The sequence below is a fragment of the Pongo pygmaeus genome, chromosome 5 (assembly GCF_028885625.2).
Source record: "Pongo pygmaeus isolate AG05252 chromosome 5, NHGRI_mPonPyg2-v2.0_pri, whole genome shotgun sequence".
Lineage (NCBI taxonomy): Eukaryota > Metazoa > Chordata > Mammalia > Primates > Hominidae > Pongo > Pongo pygmaeus.
In genome coordinates this window covers 132380853-132406205 of record NC_072378.2, presented here as the reverse complement: position 1 = coordinate 132406205, position 25353 = coordinate 132380853, and the positions used below count along the sequence as shown (strand labels likewise).

The following is a 25353-nucleotide window of genomic DNA, read 5'->3' as shown; positions in this document are numbered from 1 at the left end:
TAGAAAAGAAGTGTATTTCTCATATACAATTTCAGCTAGAAAGGCATATTCCAGACTTTAAAAAATTTGCTATTAAACAGGCCAATTCTCATAGTATTAAAAGCCAATGTAATTGAAAGAGGACATCTCAATGCTAGACAAATAAATAATACAAGGGAAAGACTGTCACCTCCCATCAATCATCTTTTTTTACTATCTAAACTTGTATCTTTGTCTATTTTACACGGCACCAGCACCACCCTCTCTTTAATTTGAATGGCTATTTTTATCTCTAAAAATGCCCAGTTACTTTATTCTTCCTGGGGCTGTCCCAAGCCTGAGTACTTGCACCACCAAGACACCGTGGCTTATCTGTGGCTACTGCATAGCTACAGGGGCTGCAGAATTGGGAGGTCTAGGGACTGCCAAAGGATTGGACGCATTGCAGCACCACCACATGACATGCTTTCCATTTGTAATTCTGGTACTGATTTGCGTTTCCCAATGAAAGGCACCCTTGCACTCAGAGACAGGAAGCTGTAAGAAGTGATTTCAATTCTGTTATAATTGGCCAGGTTATGGGGCAAAGTATTTTAGCTTCTGTCTTGTTCTCTTCCTTTGCTAAAGAGGAGCTTAGACTGAGGATTTTTTAGTTTCCTACCCTGGTCATGCATTCTATGATTTTGTGTAGTTTATCGTTAGTTATCCAGTAACTTACAATGTTGTCTTGTGTTTGGAGTTTCATGGTTGTCTTGTTGGTTTCTTTTTGTTTTGCTTTGGTACTTCTGTCCTCACAAACCTAAGGAACACAGTATTAGGCAGAAGCTTCCCTCATGTCTTTAAACAAGCAGGCCAGTCTGTGTGCGCTTACAAAGGGCACAGAGCCTATTGCATAGCAATCATGTTTTCTAAGGTCAGAGTGAAAGCTAGAAGACAATTGGCTGGAAGATGTTGCCTTGGAAAATTCGCAGAGTCCTCTCACATACTTTTACATTATCCTCCAAAGTGCCTCAAGTTCTATTTATTCTTACAGCACTGAAATAACCCCAGCATACCTCTGAAACAGTGCAAGAAAGAGTCTCTTTTTGACTTCGCCATGTATGGTTTCAATCCGACAGTTTCCATTTTCACATCACATGCTGTTCCTGCATTGGGTTCTCACAGGGCTGACATATAGCCACATCTCCCCCAAAAGGGTAAGGGATGCTTGCCGGGAAGAGGCACATAGAAATTCCATCCAATTACTTGAGGGTTTTATTCTTAACATAGCACTGAATAGTTTAATATCTCTTCTTTCCTGTTATAAATAGGTTCTGATGCCTATCACTGTAGCTCACTGAGAAAGAATGCAAACAGTCCCAGGAATGAAATACTCAGGAAGGCTGTTCTTCTTGGTAAGAGCTATTTTATTTTAAATGACAACATTTTCCTCTCAGACACAGAGAAAGCCTTACATTTTTGGCCTGTGAGTTTCTCCTCTTTAGGAATGACATGATGTTTCATATGAGAAAAAGACAAAAGAAACAAAGAAAGAAGGAGGAAGTGACATCAGTAATAATAATGTGCTAAAATAATATCTTTCTTTCCTCAGGTTTTTTTTTTTTTTCAAGATGGAGTCTTGCTCTGTCACCCAGGCTAGAGTCCAGTGGGACGATCTCGGCTCACTGCAACCTCTGCCTCCCGGGTTCAAGCGATTCTCCTGCCTCAGCCTCCTGAGTAGCTGGTATTACAGGTGCCTGCCACCATACCCAGCTAATTTTTGTATTTTTAGTAGAGACAGGGTTTCACTATGTTGGCCAGGCTAGTCTCGAACTCCTGACCTCTTGATTTGCCCTTCTCAGCAACCCAAAGTGTTGGGATTATAGGCGTGAGCCACCGTACCCGGCCTCCTCAGCTGGTCTTTAAAGGAGCATTCGTTATTGTGACCAAATCTGTGTGTTCATGCTGCATTCTCCCGGAACAAGTATCATCCATGTGAAGGTCTGTTCAGAAGGACACCTAGAAAGGGCCAACAACATGAAGCAAGTGAAAGCACATTATAAAAGGCATGAATTTGAATCCATAGCATTGCTAAAAAATCTCAGGAACAGGGTTGGGCCGAGTGGTTCATGCCTGTAATCCTGAAACTTTGGGAGGCCAAGGTGGGTGGATCACCTGAGGTCAGGAGTTCGAGACCAGCCTGGCCAACATGGCGAAACCCTGTCTCTACTAAAAATACAAAAATTAGCTGGGCGTGGTGGCTCACGCCTATAGTCCCAGCTACTCGGGTGTCTGAGGCAGGAGAATCGCTTGAACCTGGGAGGCAGAGGTTGCAGTGAGCTGAGATTGTGCCACTGCACTCCAGCCTAGGCAACAGAGTGAGACTCAGTCTCAAAAAAAAAAAAAAAAAAAAAAAAAAAAAGAAAAATCATCTCAGGAACATAGTTTCAGAAGCTAGACTTGTTCTTTTTCTCCCATACAAGGAAATGTAGATGTGAGAAATGATCTGTATTATTACCTAAACAGATTTTTTTGTTGAATGGATACCAACCTATGTAGCATGTAAGAAACAAATACATGAAGACAGCTACAATTATAAAATTTCCTGGTTTAATTATCGTAAGTTATCAGATATTTGTAGAGGGGATGATGAGGTTTTGATTTCTGAGTGTAGAAATATTTCTCATTCCTGCTACAAGATGAGGAGAAGGCACCTGATAAAATTTTATGTCTCTTGATTGTGGTAACAAAATATGATTCTAAAGGGTTTCTATGTCTTTTAAAGTCAGATAAAACTTACCTTTCCCCAAGATTGCCATATCTCAAACTCAGCTGCGCATGACAGTAATCTCCAGTTTTTGCATGACTACAATTCTTTTCTTGACCTGAGTCCCTAGTTCTGCCATTAGGAGGTTGTAAGCTGTGTGCATTTCTGAATGTATACCATTTTAGTAATTCTGGATCTTTTGAAGAGTATTAGAATAAAGAAGGTGTTCAGAGCTGATGATATATAGAAATATCTAAACACACAAAAATGATGTTAAATGATGTTTGATTTTGAACAGTATGATAAAGAGTTTTGAATTCTAGGCTGGCCCATATTTATAGTAAAAATCAGATTTCTAATGATACCCCCCAAATAGCTATGTCTGTAATCTGTAACAAATGACATTTTTCTTGAAATCATAAATAGGAAATTATTTGAACACTTATCCTAAGAGTTTTTCAGTTGGCTCTTGGTCTAAGAAACATAAACCTATCCAAAATCAGGGAAACATAAATGCAGTAGTAGTATTGGAGTCAAGAAACATTCCAAAAAAGCAACATACTAAGTTTGTTTTGCTAGTTGAATCTGACTGTGTCAATCAAACCCTAATGACTTGCATACACAAAGGTTTTATTTCAGGCACTTGAAATTTTTACATAAAGTTAATAGAGTATCTAAACAAAGTTGTTTTTAAATTGAATCTTCTAAACTGCTTTTACTTTCCTCTCTCCTTTCAATGACAGCATCCATGTTATTCATAATTATCATCCTCACCCAGGTCTAGCAGATATACAAAGTGGCTATTAAAATGCTTATAAAGTTGACTCTGCTCCTATAACAAGTATATACACATGACTATTTTCCCCTAATCTCAATATATTCTTCAAATAATTTCTATTGACGTGAACTCATTCCTGTTTCATGGCATTTGGGATGTTTCGCATGACCCTCATCAATCCAGCCCTAAGAGGTCATCTTTCTCCTGGCCAATTAATTACTCAGTAAGGCTGTGCCATCTGCAACCAAAATACCCAAATAAAATAAACATTTTGAGAATTACATACAATGTGGTTAATCATTGTACTCACGATATTGACTCATGCACCTATAAAGTCTAAATCTAAAGAACAGAAATTCTTTTTAAAAAGCCATCTTGACCCACTTGTCTTTAAAAAATACAACGGAAATTCGAAGAGCAGAATAATTAGAAAGCAGAAAATGTAAAGGCAGAGTTTCAAAGTGACCCAGTTCCATACTTGAGGTCAGTCTACCTTTACAGTTTCCTCATACAAAAAATAGAAAGAGAAGGTGGCCAGGCGCGGTGGCTCATGCCTATAATCCTAGCACTTTGGGAGGCTGAGGCAGGAGGATTACGAGGTCAGGAGATCGAGACCTTCCTGGCTAACATGGTGAAACCCCATCTCTACTAAAAATACAAAAAAAAATTAGCTGGGCGTGGTGGCACCCGCCTGTAGTCCCAGCTACTTGGGAGGCTGAGGCAGGAGAATTGCTTGAACTTGGGTGACAGAATGAGATTCTGTCTCAAAAGAAAAAGAAAAATAGAAAGAGATACCTTTAGTCCATTTTCCCTTGTCAAAGTAGAGAGAGATCATTTAAAATCTGGAACTCTTTAGGTTTTAAATCAAGAAACCAAATACCTACAACATGGTACCTTATGATAGATGACAAGTACAATAAGTCATGTTAGAAGGTGCGCTGTATAAAGCCATGTGGGGATCTGAATAATAGACTGATCTTTCTAATTAATATTAAAGCAGTTCAGCTGCTAAACAAATGGAAATAACTGAAAATAGTCATACTACCAAGTTACAAGCAAAAGCTATAAAAATATGCTTTTCCCCCACATATACAGACATTTCAAATGGATGTAACTGCACAGAGAGGTATGAGCCAGTAAAAAGCAGACAATAAATAGTAAGTTGTCTTATATTAAAATTAGAACAATCTTGAAAGCTTGCACTTTATACTTGGGAAGGATGAGCTTTGATCCTAATTTCAGTTAAAAGCCACCATTACAGGTACTATTTCCTTTTATCTTTTTAAACTTTTAAAAACCAATGTCAGCAATTTCACATTCTCTCTTATACCTGGAAAAGTGCTGGTTGAAACTTACGGGTTATCTTTCAGTCCTTTACTCATTTCACTTTTTAGCTCTAAATGAAAAGTTTGGAAAATAGTCTCTCTACTAAGAGTATCTTCAGTATACTCCTTGTTTATCTATTTCATCGTGGCCACATAGTTTCCTGGGTTTCAGACATACCACAATGTAAAAGTTGTGAAAACCCTTTAACATACAGACTGTGCTTTTTGCATGCTGAGAAGGGAAACCATACAAAGAGTGTTTCCAAAAGAAGTGTTGATGTCTAGGGGAAGAATGTGGAGGAAGTTTCCAAACAGGAAGACAAAATGTCCTTTCAGACAACTTAGGATATCATTTGGTAAAGACATAGCATGAAGATATGAAAGGTCATAAGAAGAAGTTTGACAAATATTTTTAACTTTTGGGAAGACAACATAAGAAAAAATCAGTATAAACAGTATCAATGAAGAGGTCTATAAAACAATAAAAAATAAACCTCTATTATTTTCTCATAAGCAATATTGCTGAGTATCCTTTTATGTGCTTAGCATTTTATTTGGTTTTGCAGGGGACTCAGAGGTTTTGACACAATCACTTCCCTCAAAGAGTTTACATGTGTACATAAAATTAATAAAACAGGGCAAGGAGAGATGAAATAAGGTTGTGACTGTGACACTAACAATATGTGTACTAGGACTCAGCAAAAGAACAAATAGGAAGTCAAGAGTTGTCAGGGAATTAGCCATGACGAAGGAAAGACTTGAGCTGGACCCGGAACGTAGGCAGAAGCTGATTGCAGAAGATAGAGAAAGGGTTGGGGAAGGGTTATACAAAGGGTAAGACTGGGATTTCCAAAGCCCATACAGAACCCAACATGGTGAATAAGAAGAGATTACTGAGGGTACTGGTGTGCATGGAGAAAGGCCACATGTTGGGAAATGAAAGGATATTAGCTTGGAAGGGTAGAGTGGAGTTACATATAATCCAAACAAGACTAAAACCCTATGTGATAAGTGATGAAGGGCCACTGTGCTTTCTTTACTACAACTTAGGCCATGAGTAAGAAAAGCATTTTTTGAAATTTTTGCAGGACTCTTAAAATGTTTCAACAACTGGGACTTGTTCAGGAAAATGTTCTAAGTATTTATAACCTAAATCCTAAATTTTTGTAGATAAATGGGATTATTTTTACCTAGGCCTGCATCTTATTCTAGTAGCACAAATTTTGCTGCCTAATTCTGTAGGATACTTTATGGTATTCCATAAAACCTATTGGAGAATTATTCTACGCATACTTCTATAGAGGTTAAAGTTCATCTAAGGCCATACCACCCTGAACGCACCCAATATCGTCTGATCTTGGAAGAATTTAGTTATATATAGATTCAACATAAATATACTTATTCAGTCTGTCATTCATTAATTAATTCATTCCACATTTACTTAGCACTCTGTCTCCCTCTCTCTCTGTCAAGTATTCTACTTAGTACAGAGGACGTAAAGAAAAAAATAGGTCTTGACTTCTATGAGTCTGGTGGGAGATTATAAACAGATAAAAAACTGAGTATAATCTAAGTAAAAGTTCACTGCAGCACCTATTTTTTTTTTTTTTTTTTTTTTTGAGACGGAGTCTCGCTCTATCACCCAGGATGGAGTACAGTGGTGCAATCTCGGCTCACTGCAAACTCTGCCTTCCAGATTCACGCCATTCTCCTGCCTCAGCGTCCTGAGTAGCTGGGACTACAGGCACCCCGCCACCATGCCCGGCTAATTTTTTTGTTTTTGTATTTTTAGTAGAGACGGGGTTTCACCGTGGTCTCGATCTCCTGACCTCGTGATCTGCCCACCTTGGCCTCCCAAAGTGCTGGGATTACAGGCGTGAGCCACTGCGCACGGCCTGCAGCACCTATTTTAATAAGGAAGAGAGTTTTGTTTTCAGTAGCTTCTTATCAGAGATCAAAGTAATACAAAACACATAGGTATTTCAGGATGTCACAAGAGTCACATTTCTGTAAAAGCTCCTACTCAATGCTGCTTATCATAATGTCACAATGTCAGAATGCACAGATGGCTTGTTTGACCTGGAAGGCTCTATACAGGTGGTGATGGTGGGCTGAGTGTCTAGAAGGAATGCAAGTGCCCTAGATACCTGGCCCAATCTTGGAAAACAATGATAACAACGGGGTTTGTACCTTTCTGCGCCCAGAAACTCTTGGAAAATACCTGCTGCAGCAACTGTTGGACCACTGTTAGCTTTAGTTCTACCAAAGGAGAGTAGCTCTAAACAAGGAAAGAAACTATGCAATGTCATTCCTTTAGGCCATCTATACCCTCACATAGTCTCATTAAATAGAGTAACTTGTGAAGAGATGGAGTATTTCAAGGGCCTCCCACCCTCAAATTATGCCATGTGGTTACTGAATGGACTCAAATCATTCAATTAGAGATAAAATCAAAGCCTTGGATTATTCCAGTGAACTCAAATTTATTCCTTTAGAGATAAAACCAAAGGCTTGAATGAAGATGCTCAGTTGAGATAACGCAGATAACTGAAAATCATTTGCATCAACCTAATGTGGAATCCATCTGCCACACTATAAAGCCTGGCATCAAATTCTCTTCTGGTTATACAAGGAGAAAGTTAGAAAGCAATTGGGAATAATGTAGCAAGAAAGGTCAAGAATGTGGAAGGTGAGGGCCATGAAAAGGAATACAAATTTCATCAACTTTATGGTTCGGTTTGGGATGACTGTGTACCTCTGAGTGTGTGTAAGTCAATGCTGTTTGTAAGCTGATTGCAGTATGCTGCTGGAGTCTCACCAGTTAAGAAAGAATCATGTCACATGGCAGAAATGAACCCTGCTTGACATGATTATAAATATTTTATTTGCCCTTTTAACGAAGAATGTTATCCCCTCATGATTCTTTCCAGAAGAAGAATAGAGTAATATGTAAAGGTGGGACCTCTAAGGAGAACCATTTGGTTTCAAATCCTGGATATTCCTCTTTTGAGCTGTGTGATGTTGAGGACATAACTTGAGCAATTTGTACTCAGGTTCTCGTCTACAAAGAGGATGAGAATGATACCTAACTCAGAGGGTTGCTGCGATGCTTAAAAGCAACAATACAGAGGGGGGGTCTTTATGCATAGAAGAAAGCTCTAAATTCGTATTAGTTAATATTGTTTTTGCATGGGACTGAAAACATCCAAAGTCATTTAATTGAGACAACAGTAGGCATATTCTGGCAAAAAGGAAGACTGAGAAACTTAGGATAATTGCACATTTACATTGTGCTCTGCAGGCTATTCTAAAATATTTGGCACTTTTACAAGAGCCGTGGAATATGATATCATCAGCATCTAACCCGGGGAATGTGCAGAATGGGCTGGCACCACAGAAACTTTTTTTGTGAACTACCAGAAGGAGCTTCTTAAATATTTATAACAAGGTGACCAAATAGAAAATGGCACACGTAGGGTCTTGGGTTGAGGTATAGCCCAAGGGGATCTGTGGCAGGTGGAAATTTCTTTTATGTCTCCTTTGTGCATGTTTTGTTTTCCATATCAAAACATATTGGCTTAAATATATAGAGTGTTCACAAAAAATTCTAATTCTAATAAGATGAATTCTCCAGGAAGTTCCACGTTGTTCATCTGGGAGTATCAACTATTAGGGCAACCTAGCATGAATTCTTGAGGATTCAGTGACTTCAATTTGAGAAGCACAAAAACAGGAGATACAAACAGAATTTTATTTAACATACTGCCACTGAAATAGGTCATACAAATTATTTAACACATAGTTGTGATTTAAGACAAAAACAGGAAAGATAAACCTTGAATATTCTGGTTCTCTGATAATTTCCATGCACATCAACAATTTGAAAATAATGTGATTGAGTATATTTCATTTTTAAATTTATTCAGAGGGTATATGTGATTCTCAATGTAAAGTCATCATATTGATCCTCAGTTAATGCCTCAGGTTGTCCAAGTTACTCTTATTGAAGTTGTCACATTTTTGTGTAAAGAACATTTTACAGTATGTATTTTTTAATATATAGTAATTTATTTCTTCTTTAATGTTCTCTAGTTGATCATTTTTGGCCATGGAAAAGACAGGAAGATATGGGAAATACCTAAAAGAAATAAACAAATCCAGTTAAGGTTTGTCATTCTTCTATAAAACAAAAAAAAAAAAGCCCAGTGGGTAGCCAATAATAGCATAAAACTCTGGCTTGTCATACTCAAACAGAAAAAATGCTAGTTAACAAAATACTGATTTTAATAATGTATGCATTCATCCAGTTCTTTTAATGAACCTTCATCACACTTCTCAATGAAAAACTTTAAATATCTGTTTCAATTCGTTAGATGTTTTCCAATTCCTTGTAGACTTAGGTAGGGTGTGCAGTATCTCTTTTGGGGCACATAAAAGTTCTTGGATGATTACTACCAGTCATTCTAAAATACCAAAATGGACTAGTTTAATCATGTAGAAGTTAATTTATAGATATCATGTTGCAGTGACAGGAATAAAAAATAATCTCTCTCCATAGAAACCAAATACAACAAGGAAATTCTAATTGAATCACATGTGTTACATGGACATGAGCCACATTGGTTTGATCAGGGACATTTATTTTCCATCACCTTTGTAAAAATAAAGTATCACATTACAGTGAAATTCCAAAGGCGTTTCTTCTCTGTGAATCAAAATTAAGTAAAATTCATTTATCTATAGAAACTACTCTGGACTTCTAGATAAACATGTCAGGTTGAGACACAGGTTTATTATTGCCCCTGCTGAAAGTCCCACACTATGTTATCCTTGAGGGAATATGAAAAAGCATAAAGCAATGAGGATAAAAAGAAGATAAGAGGGGATTCAAATAGATGAGCGATATTGTAGAACGGAACCATGGTTCTGATTTCTTGAGACCAAAAGCCTTGACATTATCCATGACTGTTCTCCCTCTGTAACACTTATGTCCATTCCATTAGGAAGTCCTATTAGACCCACCCCTAAAATGATTCAGAATTGAGCCATTTCACACCACTTCCACTACTATCACTTCCGCTATATCAGCAGTCATGACCACCATCCTCTCTTGCCTAGATTATTGCAGCAATCTCTTCCTTGGCTTCCACTGATCCACTATCGTCCATTCTCAGCATAGCTACCAGATCACTTCTTATAACAATGTCATGTCTCTTTAAAAAAAATTCTTGTCCGGGCGCAGTGGCTCAGGCCTGTAATCCCAGCAATTTGGGAGGCTGAGGCGGGTGGATATCTTGAGGTCAGGAGTTCAAGACCAGCCTGGCCAACGTGCTGAAACCCCACCTCTACTAAAAATACAAAATAGCCAAGTGTGGTGGTGCACGCCTGTAATCCCAGCTACTTGAGAGGACGAGGAAGGAGAATCACTTGAACCCAGGAGGGAGAGGTTGCAGTGAGCTGAGATCGCACCACTGCACTCCAGCCTGGGTGACAGAGCAAGACTCTGTCAAAAAAAAAAAATTCTTAATGCTTATTAGAATTCTAAAATACACTGTTCAGCAATGTATATTTATGTAATATGGATAACCAAATGGAGACATATAAAAATAAAATGAAAAATGTTTTACTTAAAGGAGGTATAAGAATAAATTTTCATTGCTCCATGTTGTTGAAGCTGAGGTTATACAAATATAAATTATAGGGTTTACTACTTTTTTAAACTATTATTTTAAGTACAAGGGTACATGTGCAGGTTTGTCTTTTAACAATATCTGTCATATTTAAATACTACCCTTATGCCTCATTCAAAGGAGCCTAATTTTCACAACAGTCCCCAATGCTCCCTACCTTGTCTGGATTCCTGTTGCCATCCTGACCTCATCTTACCGCTCTTGCCCTTGCTAATCCACTGGGACCACTAACTGCACTCCTGCCATGAGCACACTAGCTGCACTCCTGCCTCTGGTTACACATGCTGCTCCTTCTTCCTAGAAAACGCTTCCCCCACAAACTTATTCAGCTAAAGTACCTGCTGTAATTTCACTCTCACTTTGACATTCTTTCTAACACATCTAAAGAAAAATTCCAGTCCATATATATCTGATACTCATTTGCCTATTTCATTTCTTTTTGACAGCATTTATCACTCTCCAACATACTATATGATTTACCTATTATGTGTAATATCTTACCCAGTCAAATGTAAGCTCCTGACAGCAGGGATTTTTTTAACAATTTTTATCTCCACTGTAGTATCTATACCTGCAACAACAGCTAATCCAATAGATACTCATAATAAGGTTGTCAGATAAAATACAGGAAGGCTAATTAGCTTTGAATTTCAGATAAAGAGTGGATAAATTTTTAGTATAAATATATCCCACAATATGTCCCATGCAATATTTGGACCACACTTGTACTAAAAAAAAAAAATCTATTTCTTGTTTACCTGGAATTCAAATTTAACTGGTGTCATGAAATTTTACTTGCTAAATCTGTCAATCCTAACTCAAAAACATTTGTCAAATGAATGAATAAAAATTTTGGAGGGTGGAAAGCAGAAGGAATAAGGTAAATAATATGGCAAGTTATAGAAATTAAATACTAATTGTCAACAGAGCTGGGGTAAAGGAGGAGAGGAATGAGGAGGCCAAAAAGGAAAAAGCTGATTCATGACATGGACCCTCAAAACTATAAAGAGTTAAAAGCATCGGCCGGGCTCAGTGGCTCACGCCTGTAATCCCAGCACTTTGGGAGGCCAAGGCGCGTGGATCACGAGGTCAGGAGATTGAGACCATCCCAGCCAACATGATGAAACCCCATCTCTACTAAAAATACAAAAAATTAGCTGGGCTTGGTGGTGCATGCTTGTAATCCCAGCTTACTTGGGAGTCTGAGGCAGGAGCATCGCTTGAATCAGGGAGTCGGAGGGTGCAGTGAGCCGAGATCACGCCACTTCACTCCAATCTGGCAGCAGAGCAAGGCTCTGTCTGGGGAAAAAAAAAAAGGCATCAAATACTCAGAAGCGGCAGTACAAAAATGCATGGGGGCAAGGACCTGGTGCAGTGGCTCCTATAATCCCAGCACCTTGGGAGGCCAAGGCAGGCAGATCACTGGAGCTCAGGAGTTCCAGACCAGCCTAGGCAACATGGAGAAAACCCATCTTTACAAAAAATACAGAAACTAGTTGGGCATGTTAGCACACACCTGTAGTCCCAGCTACTCTGGAGGCTGAAGTGGGAGGGTGGCTTGAGCCCAGGGGTTCAAGGTTGTGGTGAGCCATGGTAATGTCACTGCATCTCAGCCTGGGCAGCAGAGCCAGACCCTGTCTCAAAAAAAAAAAAAAAAATGCATGGGGACAGGGTGTGAGGAACTATAAACAGGAAGATTAGATACAAGTCTTTAAAGGAAATAGACTAGTTAGACATTTAAAACCACCCCCATGTTGACAAGACTCCAGCACAAGACTAAAGTTGTATCTTTTGGATTTAAGGAACAGTAGAGGTACAAAAGACAATACAATTGAGCAGAAATTTTGATAACATGTAACCACAATCCATTATAAAAGCTCTAAGCAAACTAGCAATAAATGAGGACTTCCTTAAACTGGAAATAGTTGTCTAAGAAAAAACCTACAGCAAACATAATGCTTACTGGTGAAATGTTGAAAGCTTACCCCAGATTTTGGAAATAAAACTAAGATGTTTTCTAAAACCAACTATACTCACTACCTTGTTAATTAATTAAAGGAAACAGAATAAAACACATAACTAGAAAATATGATTGTGAATGTAAAAAATCCAAATATTTACAGATAAAATGATAGAATTAATAAGTCGATTTAACAAAGTTGCAGGATATAAAAATCATTTGTATTTACATATGCTAGCAAAGCTAGTTGAAAATGTAATTTTAAAAAGATAACACTTATAAGCAATAAAATTAAATACACAAGAATAAATCTAAAAAACATGTATAAGACCTCTATACAATACTATAAAACATTTCTGGGGGAAATTTAAAAGATTTCAGTAAATCTTTATGGATTGGAAGAATTGATACTGCAAAAGTTTAAATATCCTTAAATTAATTTACAAATTCAGTAAATTCTTAATAAATAATTTTGACCTGTGAAGGGAAAATAAGTCTTGGGGCTCCAAAATCACTAAGCTAAAGTGAAAAGTCAAGCTGGGAACTGCTTAGGGCAAACCTGCCTCCCATTTTATTCAGTCATCCCTCTGCTCACTGAGATAGATGCATATCTGATTGCCTCCTTTGGAAAGGCTAATCAGACACTCAGAATAATGAAACCATTTGTCTGTCACTACCTGTGACCTGGAAGCCCCCTCCCTGCTTCAAGTTGTCCCGCCTTTCTGGTTGATACCAATGTATATCTTACATGTATTGATTGATGTCTCATGTCTCCCTAAAATGTATAAAACCAAGCTGTGCCCTGATCATCTTAGCCACAAGTCATCAGGACCTCCTGAGGCTGTGTCATGAGCGCCTGTCCTCAACATCGGCAAAATAAACTTTCTAAATTAACTGAGCCCTGTCCCAGATATTCAGGATTCACACGCCCAAAATGAAAATCTGGTACTAAATTTACATGAAACCACAAAGGGCCAAGAATAGTTAAACAATTCTTGAAGAATAACAAAATAGGAAAACTCAAAATGCCAGATTTGAAGATTTATCTTGAGGTTACAGTAAATAAGACAGTGTGGTATTGATGCAGGACCAAGTAGAAACAATGGAACAGAGAGAGAATGTTGAAACAAGTGGGCCAAATGTATGATCTGATTTACAACAGTACAGGAAAATCAATTCCATGTGAACTGTGATGTGTAAATACAAAAGGCAAAGCAATAATATTCAAGAAGATAACATGAAAGAATAGCTTCATACATTGGGAAGGGACAGATTTCTTAAACAGGACAAAAAAAGCAGTCACGATGAAGAAAAACAATTAAAAAAATAAAACTTCTTTAAAATTAAACTTCATTTATCAATGTACCATTCAAACAGTGAAAAGTCACAGCATGAGAGAAGATATTGGCAATATTTAATGAAGACCTCATGGCCAGAATAGAAAAAGAACTCCTAAAAAATAAAAAGATAACTCAAATAAGTTTTCTCACTAAACTAGTTATCCTCCACTAAAGAGGATTGTCAAATAGGCAATAAACATAAAGGTACAAAATAACCAATAGGGAGATGCCAATTAAACAGTAAGTTGCCGCTGCTCACTCATCAGAATGGCTAATAGTAAAACAAATAAGCAAACACAATGGATAATAAAAAATGTTGATAAGGATGTGGAACAACTCCAACTTTCCCACATTGTTGATGGGAATTTAAATTAGGACAACTACTTTGAAAAACTGCCAAAGATTATATTTATACCCTAGCATTTCCAGTAATAGCTATATACCAAACGGAAATGAATACATAGATTCACTAAGAGACATGATGGAAATGTTCACATTATTTGTGAAAGCCCCAAATTAGAAATAACCCAGTTGTCCATCAACAAATAGAATGGATAAATAAATTACAGTATGTTCATAAAATACAAAGAAAAAAACTGAGTACAAAACCACGGCTAAATTTCATAAATAAATGTGATGCCATGCAGAAAAAAAGTTTGTATTTTGTATATTTTTTCTCTATTTGAATTATATTTAAGTAAACCATTTCCAAATGAAAGAGCATTGTGGAAAAAGAAAGTAAAAAGGAAAATAAGTCTCCAGAGTCCAAGAAGGAAGCAGTTAACAGAGGGATAAATGAGGATTGAAATTAAATCTGCCCTGAGGGCATTTTCTGATCCCTGAAACCTAGACAACTGAGTTTTAACTTAGATACTTTCAAAGTGGTGAGTTAAAATGGAGATCTTGTAGATAAAGCTGAATCCTCCAGGGCAGGAGGCAGGAGAGAGCATCTAGAAAATATGTAGGTCTTAGAAAAGAGAAGTATCAAGAAAACTTTTTATTCTTTATTTATCTGGATTTGGGGAAAAGGTATTCAAGGCTACAGGTTTTAAGATCAAACTTTAGATGACCTGTGGGGTCTGAGAAAGCCCAAGATAAGGAATTAAATCATTAGTAGATAAATAATGTCTCAGGATGCTTGCCTGAAGCAAACAATATCCTACCTGGAGGAATACACACTCCCAGTCCAGGTGTCACAAAATTATCACAGATTAAGTTCTGAAGACGAGCTCAAAATACAAAATTGCAAAAAATCACAAAGAAACAAGCTACCATAGACTCTCAATGTCATTTTTCTACTTAGAATAAACTTTAAGTGAAGAAAATTTGTCTGTGGCTCACGCCTGCAATCCTAGCACTTTGGGAGGTTGAGGCGGGAGGATCAGGAGGTCAGGAGATCAAGACCATCCTGGCTAACATGGTGAAACCTCGTCTCTACTAAAAATACAAAAAATTAGCTGGGTGTGGTGGCGGGCGCCTGTAGTCCCAGCTACTCTGGAGGCTGAGGCAGGAGAATGGCGTGAACCCGGGAGGCAGAGCTTGCAGTGAGCCGAGATTGCACCACTGCTCTTCAGCCTGGGTGACAGAGCAAGACTCCATCTCAAAAAAAAATAAAATAAAATAAAAAATAAAGTAAATTCCAACTATTGATATACAAATCTTTAGTGATGTAGGTGGTAATTATTACATGGTATGCTTTTAAGTGATTTATGGGAAACGAATTTCTTTTCATAGCTAGACATGAAAAAGATGAATAAAATATAAAGGAAATTGACACAGTCATAACTGAGAAATTGTGATATATGGATCCTATTTATTAGTTGTGTGAAGTTTGGAAGACCTTGATGTGCTATAGCTGACAAGACCAATACCTGGCCAAATGAAAAGGCAAGTTCATTAGGAAAGTGACCAACCCATAAAAGGTAAAACCATGTATTCTTGGTTCCCATAAACATCTTAACTCTATAGACTATTATAAAGGACTTATAAACATAATAAATAATTGTGAATGTCTGTGCAATATCAGTACTCAATATGGAAAGCCACTCTGCATAAGCCTTTTCCCTGTTTTATGCAAATAGGGTTGCAAACATCTGAACTAACAGAAAGTAAAAAAAAAAAAAAAAGTACCAGTCAAGTTGCTTAGATGCTAGAAATAAACATATATAAACTGTTCTCTGTTCAGCATGAATAACCATAGATATACACAATGCAACACAGAAAGCTAAAACTGTGCATTATAAAGATAGCAGGACTTTTGAAAAGGCCAAACAGCTGTGAAGTACACTTAGCCACGGGTCAGAGCCTATTTTATACTGGGAGGTCTTCATGTTTTGTTCCACTAATAATTCAAGACTGGACTTGTCTTATACCCATACTTTTTATTGTATTAGTAACACATAAAACATAACCAAAAGTAACATCATTCTAAATAAAACAAATGACAATTTTTTTATTTTCCAAAATTTGAAGATATTTGAGGCAAAAACTTTCAACTCAGGAATATTATTGGTTTCTATCTAAACTCAAAATTATTCCTGAAAACTCTTATTTCCTTTTGTTTCCAATTTTTAAGTCTTTTCAATGCTTTTAAGTCTATATCAAAAGATTTTATACATAGCACAGAATATGATATTTAATGCAAAATTAGGATGAAGGAATTTCTCTTGAAATTCTAATTCTTAAAAACTAAAACTGAAAGTTCATTAAAAAATCTGTTTTGAGGAACTGTCAACCCAATTCAAACCTTCTCTACTTTGACTTAGTACTAGATTAAGATTATTACATTTTAAGATCAGGTGGCCTCTGCCAAGTTCTTACCCATTGCTTTACAGATTAATGTTAATTTCATAATTGTAAGACTGGATAAGTCATGAAGAATTCTATATCTGGGAATTACTCCAGCAAGACCTGGGGAACATCCACACATTCATGTAGACAAATTATTTTATACTACTTTTTTAGAGACAGTGCACTATTATCTAGGTATATGGACATAATATACAATTGACATATAGATATATATCTTTTATTTGCTCTCTTATTGGGCCAGAACTCTAACAACCCTCTGCCATCACTATCCAGCCCTATAGAAGGAGATCCCAGGTAGGTCTCATGAAATCTTGTCCTACACAAGCCAAGCTAATCCCAAACCAAAGATGCATAGTGAATCCTCACAAAGAGTTTTGGTGTACGCCCTCCATACAGCTTCGTCTTCTCTGGCACCCTGCTTTACAAATTCCAGCTACTTCAGGCAGCCTGAATCACTAATCTCTGCCTCAAAAGTTCATCAAGACTGGGACTCTATTTGGACCTTCCACCCTTGAAAAGGGTTCAAAAAGCCTTCCCTGGCAGGAGGCGGGTGGAAACTAAGGAAAGAGTAGCCTTTTCAATGAACTTACCTTTTCATGGTGTTGCTCTTCTATACTGAGTGTTCTACTCTTATTATTTTCTGTTCTTACCTTTATTGTTTCCTTCATTCTTTATACTTTAGGTTAGTTTTTCTGTATTGCAAGACTACATGTAATTCTTAGCAGTTCAGAGTCATTTCTTTGGCTGTATCTGATTGTTTACGTGAAAAGTCATATTGACACCAATTGCATATACTATGCCTTGAATGATAGCAGTGACAACACCTATTTATTTTTGTATTTTTAATGCCTAACAAGTGCCTAGTACATAAGCCCCCAAATAACGTTTATGTTTTTAAGGATCTAGAAAAGTACATTTCAATATGATTAATCTTTGGAAAAATGCAAAGCATTTGGTTCATGTTGCAAAATCTACATACAATATAGTCTTTAAAAAATCACTGGGCACTGGGAGTGGTGGTTTATGCATATAATCTCAGCACTTTGGGAGGCCAAGGCCAGAGGATTGCTTGAAGCCAGGAATTCAAGACCAGCCTGGGCAACATAGCAAGACCTCATCTCTATAAAATTAAAATTAGAATAAAAAATAAAATTAAACAATCACGACGTTGTCCAAAGGATGTATGAAATAGAATAAGCATCAATTTTAGTCAACTTTCAAATCATTGTCCATATCAATAGATAAAAGCAGCAGTGTTAAATTTTTCTTTTACAATATCTCCAATTTTCTCTGAAGTATCTCTAAAATTCTTAAAAAACAAAACAGCTACACAGTGCATTTTAGATATTTTTTTTTCCTCCTAGCCTTCCCCCTGATTTCACTTGGATCTATGGGCAATATCTGATAAGTTGGCTCCCACAAGTAACTTTAAATAATATTAAGAAATGAAATAGTTTATTTTATAAATAGGTCATTAAATATCTGCCATCATAATAGTGTATTATTAAATATTACTAACAACCAGATTTTTATTTTTACAAGAAGCCTTCTGTAAATTTACCCCAAATGTTATCTGTCTATGGCTCAGGTCATCCTTACATAAAGTGTAATATAAAAACAAAATTATTCCATTTTAATTTTTAAAATACTCTGAAGGGAGAAAATTGAAAACATAGGCCACAGACCCTAGGTCTCAAATATCTTCTCTTGACAATCTCATTTCCAAGTCCTTTCATCCTTTACCCGTTAATGAACTTTTGGATATCCATGTAATGGAGAGAAGTAATCATATGGAGCATTCAAAGTTCTGAATGCTTTGAGAACTGTAAACACTTAAGAGGCAAAGATACGGCTCTTTCTCTATTCAACACTGAAATTAATACATGAGTATTTAGATCTCAATTTTACCTTCTACTTATGTTGTGACTGAAATATCCCTGGACTGAATTAAAATCAGTCTGCATTAATTAAATGACAACAAAATGTTGAGGGCCTTCGTCTTGGTGACAGGCATTCTATAGATGCATTTCCTTAAGCACCCAGAATCATGCCTGGTGGCAGACACAAATCATTCTAGGGTCCATTTATATTTACACACATTACTCACAAAGAATACAATGCATATATACTTTGGAGCAAATAACCTACAGGACTAAAGATGTGTGATTTCAAACTGTGTTAGGAAGGGCCACCATGAGGGATCATCAAGTGCGAGCTAAACATGATTGGTCTTTGGATCTCTTCTGAAGTCTGTAATGAGATTTCATTGATGCTGAAATAACGTTTTAAACCTCATGTTCCACTCAATATAGTTTTCTTGGAAAAGCATTGTAAAAATACCACCTTCCAGTCTTACTTGCTTCTGTGTTTAAGTAAACTGTTTTTATCCCAGTTTGTAACCAAGGCTGCACATAAAAGAAAGAAGGAAATCCATTATGAGTCTGAAACAGGTAATTCTACATGTGTTCTAAATCATCTAATGTAGAAACAGCTACATCGTTACTGAGCAGCCACCACGGTAGCCCTGGGAGTGAAAAAACATCTCTCTGGGGCCCTGATGCCTCACAGAAGAGACCTAGAGAGAGCAGCTCAGAGATGAGTTGCTGAAATTTGAAAATGTAATTGGGTTGTTTTTTTTTTAATTTAATGGGTTTTAATTTGGTCTGACAAATGTTTCTTTTCCAATTATGAATATAGAATTTGACAAAAGCTCAAGCCAGGCATGGTGGCTCACACCTGTAATCCCAGCACTTTGGGAGGCTGAGGTGGGCGGATCATGAGGTTGAGAGATCGAGACCATCCTGGCCAACATGGTGAAACTCTGTCACTACTAAAAATTCAATAGTTAGCTGGGCGTGGTGGTGTGTGCCTGTAATCTCAGCTAGTCGGGAGGCTGAGGCAGGACAATCACTTGAACCTGGGAGGTAGAGGTTGCAGTGAGCCGAGATTGTGCCATCACACTCCAGCCTGGAGACAGAGCAAGACTCCATCAAAAAAAAAAAAATTTGCAAATCTTCATTCAAATATGGTGTTTTTTTATTCTATGATTCTGCTCTTTAAAAATATGTAATGTATTTATAAATTTAGATTATAATATTAATATGAAATTGAATATTATAAGGATATAGAAAAATATCCAGTAAAATACTTCTACAGTAGGATTAGCTAATGTAGAAAAGAATATTCTTCACAAAGCAAAAGAGGTTTAAGATAAAAGAACAATGATTTGAACAGGAATATTAAGTGTTTCTTAAATTAATTTTTTCATCATTCTTTTCTAGATCATCTATAAATAGCATGTATAAATAACAAAAGATTCTAATTAAATATGATGATCTAGCCCAATTTCCCCTCTAAATTTAGAAAGAAATATTCCACATGACAGCAGCTACCACCAATCAGTCGTCTTCCATCTTTGCAATCCTAGCACCCCACACTACAGCAATTTTGTAACTTGCGCATGTGACTCCCCTTCAATACCCTTACACATTCTGTTCCCTACAACTAGATCAGTCATAAATCTCACCTTTCCATCAAGGTCCACCTCAGGTTTGACATCTCAATAAGCTCTTATTTCATCTCTGCCTCCCACTCACCAAAACCAAATGGTAGTCATTTTCCCATCTCAAAACTCCATGCACCTTTGTTCTCATCTCTCATCTAGTGTGTTGTGCTTTGTTTTTAAGCAAAGAATGAATTTGATCAAGAAACACAGAAACTCTACAGGGGTGAGTGAGAATACACTAACTGAAGAGTCTACATAAAAAGATCTGGGCTACACTGTCTATTAGTCTTTTGCTCAGATATGTGGAAGACCCGTACTGACATATGGGTCACCATAAGGAAGGATGGATGGCATAAGAAAGATGGCCAGCTGTTGCCACAATAATTAAGTAGACTCTGTCTACTATTTTCTATTAAACACTTCACCTCAGCAAAAGCAGCAAGATTGAAGCCTTATTTCTAAATATGATCAGTTCTAGGCAAAAAAAAAAAAAAAACAGTGGTCAAAATCATGGCCTTCTGCCATTTTTTTGTCGTGTCTCCTTTCTCCAGTCAACCTTTCACCATAATCACGCCACCACAAGGGTCTCTCACTGGATACCCCTTGAAGATCATCATATCCAGCCAGAAGTCCACTTCCCCAAACCTTCCCTGCATCCTCTCTACACTCACTGAACTCTAAACCCCTCCCTCATGGGCGACTTGTTTGTTAATTTGATAAAAAGAACTTCAGGTGAAAGCTTGCTAAAGATGAGCTCATGTTTTGTCCATTCATAGTAACATACCATATCCACTCCCAAGGTGTAATCTAGATGAGTGACTCATTGTATGTGGGCTTCGAATTACATGATAAGAACATATATTTTTAGCAATTTAAAGTCTTACTGTAGTATGATCTATAGTTTCTATAATTCAGTCCTTTTAAACAAGAGCCCAAAGGCCATTACTGCTCCTTCTGCTGCTCTCCAAGGAGCAGGAGCATTTAGTGTAAAAGGGAGACCTGTTTAGGCTCTACCTACTCAGATGTGGGATAAAGACCAGAACCATACAGAATGGCTACACAAAGATTTTGCCAATACTTCAGGAAATGAGAAAATGGCAAGGGCAAAAATTGTTAAATTCCAACTCAGTAAGATCTAAAATCTTCAAAATGAGTTTGCAAAACTTTTGTGCAACACATGGAAGAATCTATTTCAGAAGACTTCTAGAACAATTAAGAAGGACGGCCAGGAAAAGATTACCTATTGGAGCAACTTTTTAATACCAATAAATTTAGTTTGCCTTAGCAGCAGATGCCTTCACGACCTTATACGAATTGTGATATTTAAATGAACAAACATACACACCATTTTTATTGCTGTTCCTACAAACTTCTATTTTGTTTAAGTTTTCAGTCTTACCATCCGTAGTTTTTTATACACCACAGTCCTTTTCACAAGCATGCCACAGGCACACAGGTTTAGGGAAGATTACTTATTTCCAGACAGGTCTATATCCCAGCCCCACCTAATCACACCACTCAGCAAATACCTGGACTGACTACGTGAAGTCTAGATGGGCTTCCAAGGGGCAGCTGAGAAAATGCAAAATTGCTCTCAGTTAGCATGCTGCAACTAAACCCACCATCTTCCTCCCTGGCTTATGAAAAAAATGCCCTTTCTCCAACTGTATACCATTCCTCACTCTTAAAATATTTTGTTTTTGGTAAGTAGGAGAAGAAATACAACCTGTTCTTAATAATTAAATGTGAGTATTGTGCTATTACATTTTCCAGGCAGATCTACAAACATTCCACCCTTTCATTTTTCTGAACAACACTATTAAGTTAGATATTATTCTTATTTTATAAGTGAGCCTTCCATCCCGCAGCTAGAGTTGAGGTTAGGGTCGGGCCTTCGGATTCAGTGCCTTTTCCATTATGTTCTTCTGCTCTCCCTTATTCAAATGTTTGTTGCTCTGTACATATTTTGCTACATAAGTTTTAATTATAACATCTGAATAGGAGGAAGGCACTCTGTTTCTTTTTTTACAGCACATAGCATAGTTTTAACTAATATTTCTAAATAAAATGTGTATTTGCCAAAATCAGTGACATGATATTTCTTTTAGATAAGAAATATGTCTATAGATTAGCCAGTGAAATCCGTTAACAAGTTTTCAAGCAAAGGAAGCAAAAAAGGAAGTGGACCTATTCAGTGCTATCCAGAGGCAAGGATATAGTCTGTCTTAACTCTTTTGATCTTCATGGCAACACCATGAGTGGGTTATTATATTTTATACATGAGAAACCGGAGTTTCAAAGAAGTTAAGTGTCTTACCCAATACATGAAATACGTGGCGGAAATGGGATTTAAACTTAAGTCTGTCTGACTCCAGAGCTTGTAGTCCTCCCACTAAGCCATCATACCTTTCTACAGGGTGGCCTCTCTGGTAAACTCTAAGAGAAGGAAATTTACTTTGCACAAAAAATTCAGTCTAAGCCTATCCTGATTAAAAGGTCGTGGTCTGTCCCTGTTCAGACAGTAAATTCCAGACAAAGTGCATGTGCACTGAGCACTAACTGTGTGTTTCATCCTGGAGATTCTCTGCAATAACAAGAGTTCCTTTGGGGAAAGTTCAGTTCTTTAGCCACCCTGGCACAGTCTGGGATGACTCAGGTCAGACTACAAAGGCTCCAAACAATCCCTTCTAAACAAGATCTTAAGAATGTCAATGACTAAGGTACAATTGTTCTCAGATGACCTTGGGTGGGGGCCATGATCACTCACAGTATGAAAAATTAAGTGATATAAGACGGGGAAAGTTAAGGTGAGGAGTTTTACTGCTTTCAGGATCCAAAAAGAAATTTTTAAAATGTGCCAACAGACTACAGCATAACCTGATAAATGGCAATCCTCTCTCAAATCTTACTTTTTCCTCTTTTTGTTGAAGAAAATGGAAGATAAGACTTGAGTGAAGTTACCCTCTGAAGCCCTACAGGAAGTGTTTATTTTGTCTTATGTATAAAACCATAACTAGTATCCAAAAGAACTTGATGTCCCTGTTAAGAATGAAAAAGACCATGGTAAACAGCTGGCGGGAGCTGATAGCATGTCGCACCGTGTGCATTCTTTACCAGCCCCTTGAATTGCTCATTTCAAAAAGGAGAAAACATTTCCTGCCTCAGTGCATAACAGGGAAAGGCGAATGGTCTGGAATGACCTCACAAGATTTAAGCAGTTTGCCAAAGAACTTAAACAGAATTTGCTCAAAGCTTCAATCAACTGAACATTTGCCATACTATTTCAAAAATGTCTGCATTCACAAGAAAGAAATGTCTGCATTCAGAAGAAAGAAAAATCCTCACCATGAGACATATTCTCAGTAAGAAATCATTACAACCACTGAAAATGTTTTCATTGTTAATATGTACAAATGATAATATCCGAATTTTTGGTGTTTCTCCAATTTCCCTTACTCCTATCCAACTATAACTTTGTGAAAGCAAAGACTATAATTTACTAATGTATGGGATCTTTGTAGAATTTAACATATTTATGCATTTACTCCCTCAACAAACAATTGTGCTTAACATTGTACAAACACTGGAGATACAAAGACATTTGATCTATAGATCAAATGTTTCTTGAGCATTTGCTGTGTTTCTGGCACTGAGCTAGAAAATGGGCTTATAACTGTGAAGCAGACAGTCAACTGTCCTATCTTCATGGAGCTATCAGTCCAGTTCAGTGGGTCATAATCCTGGCTGTGAATCAGAATCACCAGGGAGCTTTATTAAATAGACCACTGACCATGCCTGACCTAACACCAATTAAATCAAAGTCAAGACATGATTACAATATACTATGATAAACGTAATGACTGAGAAAAATAAAGAGATATTTTGAGAGCACATAGAAAGTACATACAACTCAGATTCAGGGCTAAGTAGAATGTTTTAAATAATGATTTATCAGTTAGCCTAGGAAATAAAGGGAAGTAAGGGAGATGGAAGCGTTCTGGACAAAAGAGGTATGAGATTCAAAGGCAGAGAGGCCCATTTCTGGGGTAGTACCGTGATGTCACTGCTTCTGATGTCATATAGCATGCAAGGAGAGAAAGACCACCAAAGAGACGGGATAAGTATGTAGGGGCCAGAGCAAGAAAACCCCAGATTCTCACACTGAGGAGGAGGTATTTATTCCTGAAAAAAATTGAAGCTTTGGAGGAAATTTAAACAAGAAACGTATGTGATATGACCCATTATTTTACTTCTTTACTCTCAGGCCATGGACACGTATATTTTGCAGATCTAGAAGCAATAATACAGAAATTCCAAATTGAATCATCTCTTAATCCCTGAAGAAAATCAATCATTTGATCCGCTAAAGCGATCTGTCATTATTCCACTTAAATTCATGCCCGGCTTTCTCTGTTACCCTTCCAGCAAAATCAGTCATTTGTCTTGCTCCTAAGACTTTCTCAAGCCCAATCCCTGAGTGATGCTGGGGACACTTAACACCCCTGTTCCCAGGAAGAGGAGAAAGCAGTGGGGTATGGAAGGCATAATTTGAGCTTTGTGCACAGTCCTCCAGTGGAAAGGGAAACTAAGTATCCCAAAGTTGTTTTTAAAGCATTTTGTCAGCTTGCTTACCTGATAAGGCAAGAAAGTGGATCATTTATTTTCCTGGGAAATGATGGTAATTTAAACTTTTGCTTCAGAGTGTCCTGTAATTGCCTTCTGGGTTTCATGAAGCCCAAAACATGTTTTTGTTATTTATATCCCCTTATTTTTCCCCACTATTCATAAAGCAGTGAAAAACAGTTCTTACAACTAAGGGAAAATTCAAGTACAGTACCTGCTTGTTTGACTCAATATTTTGATTTGATTTAAAAATCAATAATTTATTTTAACTAAATGACAGACATTTTATTCCTATGTACAAAGAACTCAGAAATTCCACCCTACCTCCCACATCCCGTTTGGTCACACGAGAGATAATGGCTGCATTGACAAGAACTATTTCCAGTTCCTGTCAAGGGTCATTTCAGAAAGAAAGCTCAAGCAAAAGCCTCACACTATTATTTTTATTTTAGAACATTTAAAAATAAATAACCAGTTATTGGTCTCAAGGGTCTTCTTGTTTCTGCAAATGAAAACCTTGGGAGAAAGTAGTTTTATGCTGGTGAAGCATCAGGTTGGTCAGATTAAAAGGGACCAAAGAGAACAGCCCAAACCCA

The 25353-nt window shown here is 37.2% G+C and overlaps 1 long non-coding RNA gene across 3 annotated transcripts in view; it reads right to left on the bottom strand.

Annotated features, from left to right (window-relative positions):
• LOC129039324 (uncharacterized) overlaps window positions 1-25353 on the bottom strand; it is an 82609-nt gene that overhangs the window by 14007 nt on the left and 43249 nt on the right. Inside the window, exons 2-4 of one of the 3 annotated variants that reach the window (XR_010126790.1) lie at window positions 12035-12152; window positions 11713-11817; window positions 1861-1977 (exon numbers count right to left, since the gene is read on the bottom strand). This is a non-coding gene — a long non-coding RNA (uncharacterized LOC129039324). Of the gene's footprint in view, window positions 1-1860; window positions 1978-8876; window positions 8967-11712; window positions 11818-12034; window positions 12153-25353 lie in introns of those variants that run through there. The other 2 variants (XR_008503309.2, XR_010126789.1) reach the window with 2 other exon arrangements.